The sequence below is a fragment of the Cicer arietinum genome, chromosome 4, assembly GCF_000331145.2.
Source record: "Cicer arietinum cultivar CDC Frontier isolate Library 1 chromosome 4, Cicar.CDCFrontier_v2.0, whole genome shotgun sequence".
In the NCBI taxonomy this organism is placed as follows: Eukaryota; Viridiplantae; Streptophyta; class Magnoliopsida; order Fabales; family Fabaceae; genus Cicer; species Cicer arietinum.
Window position 1 is genome coordinate 47,501,663 of NC_021163.2, and position 4,282 is coordinate 47,505,944.

The following is a 4,282-nucleotide window of genomic DNA, read 5'->3' on the forward strand; positions in this document are numbered from 1 at the left end:
TGCTGAACCCAAAACAAAATAAAAATACACATTATGTTAACTCTTCTAGATAACATGACAGACAAAAACTTTCATATATTTGAAAATAAATTTAAAAGAATCCAACTTTGAGGAAAACAATGGTGGATGCTACATTACATTACCTTTATAGGTGGTCTATTGTCAATCATTACTTAAAAATCGATATTATGATTGATGTCGACTCTCCTAACTCCAGGGTATAAGTTAAAATTCTTCGTAGTCTTTACGACAAACACAATCATTAATTTATACTTTCAAATATTGTTATGAATTGTCATTAAAGTTTCAAGTGATATTTGAGCACAGATTTACGATGGACAACATATCAAGATGGTGTACCGTACCGTGCAATCCTAATACATAAAATTCGAACAAGAAAAAGAAAAAATAACTTGCATAGAAAACTTGCATGTTATAAGCATCACTTCAGAAAATTTCTTGACTCATGAGACACAATGCTTTTCTATTCTAATATTGACTTGACTCTTACCAAAAGCATGCGTTGTTTTTTTTAACATAAAGAAAAAAAAATACGCGTTGCTATTATACTAACAAAAAGAACACAGAATCAAAATCTAGAAAGGGAAGGTAAATCAAAGTCTTAAGACAGAAATAAAAATCAACTAAATAATTGCCCGAAATGCTCTCAATTGATAAATAACAATATATATACAATTCAGAAATTAGCATATAAGAAAATTAGATCATACAAAAACATAATAATTATTAAAGATCAACTTTATATTTAGAACCGAATTAAAAAAAAACTTTATAATCAGAAGAAAAAAAAAGTTAATATTTACCATGTAAATTGTACCTGAGAAGGGCTAAGATCATGAATCAAATTATCACAAACCAACCATCTAGCTGAATTTTTACACACCAACACTCATCAAAAAATAAAAAGAAAAAAAATTAGATGAGTGCTAATAAAACGAAATCGAGAAAGAGTGCATGAATAGACAAATAGAGAGTGATGAAGACCAAGTCAGCAATTAGTGGGAAAGTGGAAAGCAAAATATCAACAATTCACACGAGCACCACAACAAGCACTGACTTTTTATTGGTACAAAACAAGTAGTGACTATTATTATTATGTATTCATGAAATATGGAATCAAATAACACTAATATAGAATCAAATAACACCAAAATGGGTCAAATAATTCATATGATAAAATATTAAATGACTTTAGTTTCTATATTTTATGAATTATTTGACTTAGTTGTTTTAAGTATTTGAATTAAAGGGATGAAATTTAGTGTCAAACAAAACATTGATACTATAGTGTTAGTTGATCTCTTCCCTAGTATTATTATTAGAGGAAATTGCATTTATTATCTTTCCAATTTTCTTTAACCGACATTCACATTCTTTTTAATTTTCAAAATACATTTATATCTCTTGTATTCACTAAACAAATTGTGTAATATTTTGTCTGTATAAGTGTGGTAAAAAAAAAGTTTGATTTCTTTGTTAGTATAGTGACTATTTTTTTTAAAGTAGAGGAAATGTGTTTGATATCATTTAAGGAAAACTCACATAATTCCCTTTATTATTATTATTATTATTATTATTAAAGAGTTATTATCATTATTATTATATAACTTGTATATACTAAAAGTATAAAATAGTTTTGCACCTAAATTTAATTGAATTTTATTTCTCGAAAAAAATCAGATTTTATAATAAACATTGTTATGACATGTCTATATGGTTACAATTAGGGATGAGAATAGGTTAGGTCGTCCGACAGGGGCCTATGGCCTGGTGTACTTATGGTCTGGCTTGGTCTGACCTATTTAATAAAAAGGTTAGACTCATGTTATTTTTAAAGTCTATTTATTTAAATAGATTAGGCTCAGACTTATAAAAAAAACCTATTAGGCTTGACAGGCCGGCCTATATATATTTAATTATTTATTAATGTTATTTTTTATTATTATATTAATAATATTATTTTCTATTTTAAATTCTATCAATTAGACAATCACTCAGTAGTCATTCCATATTCAGCAGTCATTCCATATTCGGTAGTCGTTCCATATTTGGTAATCATTCAATTAGTCAATAACTCAATAGTCATTCCATGTTTGTCTGAGAGGTAATAATGGGTGCGTTTGTTTCAGAAAAAAAAAATTATTCTTTGAAACCAAAAAATTATGTTTTAGGGTTTAAAGGATGTTTGTTTCAGATTTTTTTAAAATTATTTTGTTAGAAAAATTATTTTTTGTTTAATATATATAGATATGTACATTGATATTGGTATGTGGAGAGCATGTGGTATGAGTAGAGCATCTAAATGTTTTAATATGAATAAGGCTTTTAAATAGGCTTCCAGGTCAGGCCAGACTTTTAAAAAGTCTAGACCAGGCCGAAAAAAAAAGCCTATGATAGGCCGTAGGCCAGATTTAGGCCTAAAAAATTAATCATAGGCCAAACTCAGGCCTTTCAAAGCTTTGCCAATTCTCACCCCTAGTTACAATGAGTCAAGAAAAGAAGTTTAAATATGTGTTTGGTCCTTGCAATTATAATATTTTTTATTTTAGTCATCATAAGTTTTTTGTTTGGTTAACATCTATGCGAATACAGTTTCATTTTAAAATAGTTCTTTCATCCAATTTCTATTAGTATCACCATTAAAAAATAACTATTTTTTAACAAAAAAAAAAAAACTCAAATATAATTAAATTATAACTTTTTTTAACATAAAATTAGCCTCAAATGTTTCGGTCTTCTTCCCTAAAAAAAATTAATTTGAGTCTCTTTTCCATTATTTCTAGTCCTCTCTCCATAGTAAAATTTCTCACGATGAGCCACAATTCATAAAATAAAAAAATCTAGAAAAACATAATGAATTTGATTAAAGATTCAACATTGTCACAATGACGAATTATTTCATCACTTCTTACCATCTACAACCAAATTTCACTCCCATTTTTAGACTTTTCCATATACTCCCCTAAAATTCCTTAACCTTCACATCAAGAAGAACAACTCTGATTCAGAGTCAATTCTAAAACTCACTATTGGGCAACAGGTACCACAGGACAAAGAAAAAGATTATGTTAACCATGAATTTGAATTTAAATATTGTGATGAATCTAAAATCGGTGATGAGAATTATGATAAGGAAGAAGATTGAAAAGATGAAGATGAAGAAGACGCGATTTAGGTTATTTTAGGGAAGAAGACTGAAACATTTGAGATTAACTTTAAGTTAAAAAATAATATAATTTAATTATTTTGAGTTTTTTTTCTGTTAAAAAATTATTATATTTTTATTACGGTTTTACAGTTTTTATAACGGAAATTAGATTGAACGGCGATTTTAATTTGAAACTATATTTATAAAGATAGCTAAAATAAAAAAAATGTTATAATTACAATGATCAAATACATATTTAAACTAAACAAAATATTTATATAATTATAACATCTATATAATTTTTTTTTACACATGCGTGTACAAATAAAAATAATAAGATTTTTCCGTCAAAAAAAATATAATTATTCAATCCAGAACATAATTTTATAATAATGTTCCTAAAGAAACAAGTGTTTAGAGATAGGGGCATTAGGGATGGGAATAGACAATAGTTTTTAAAGACTAGACTCAAGCTGTTTGTAAAGAGCTCATACTTATAAAAAAAAAAAACCTATTTATTTAAATAGGTCAGGCTCATACTTATAAAAAAAAAAACCTATTAGGCCTGACAGGCCGGCCTATATATATTTTATTATTTTTTAATATTATATTAATAATATTATTTCTTATTTTAAATTATATCAATTAGACAATCATTCAGTAAGCGTTCCATATTTAGTAGCGATTCCATATTTGGTATTCGTTCCATATTCGACATCGTTCAATTAGTCAGTTATTCAGTAGTCGTTCCATATTTGTTTAAGAGGTAATAATGGGTGTGTTTGTTTCAGAAAAGAAAAAATCTATTATTTGAAACCAAAAATTATTTTTTAGGGTTTAAAGAAGGTTTGCTTCAGATTTTTTAAAAATTATGTTGTTAGAAAAATTATTTTTTGGTTAATATATATAGATATGTACATTGATTCGTATGTGGAGAGCATCAAATGGTATGAGTAAAATATTTAAATGTTTTAATGTGAATAAGGCTTTTAAATAGGCTTTCAGATTATGCCAGACTTTTAAAAATGTCAGGTCAGGTCGGAAAAAAAAAAAAAAAAAAAAAAAGTCTATGATAGGCCGTATGCCTAAAAAATAAATCGTATGCTAAGCTCA

At 26.6% G+C, this 4,282-nt stretch overlaps 1 protein-coding gene across 2 annotated transcripts in view; it reads right to left on the reverse strand.

Moving 5' to 3' along the window:
* The window catches only part of LOC101510593 (uncharacterized), a 3,414-nt gene extending 2,341 nt beyond the window's left edge, over positions 1 to 1,073 (reverse strand). Inside the window, exon 1 of one of the 2 annotated variants that reach the window (XM_004497752.4) lies at positions 839 to 1,073. The gene's annotated coding sequence lies outside the window, so the exon portion shown is untranslated. Of the gene's footprint in view, positions 1 to 824 lie in introns of both variants that reach the window. The other variant, XM_027333481.2, reaches the window with a different exon arrangement.
* Positions 1,074 to 4,282: the final 3,209 nt, after the last annotated feature.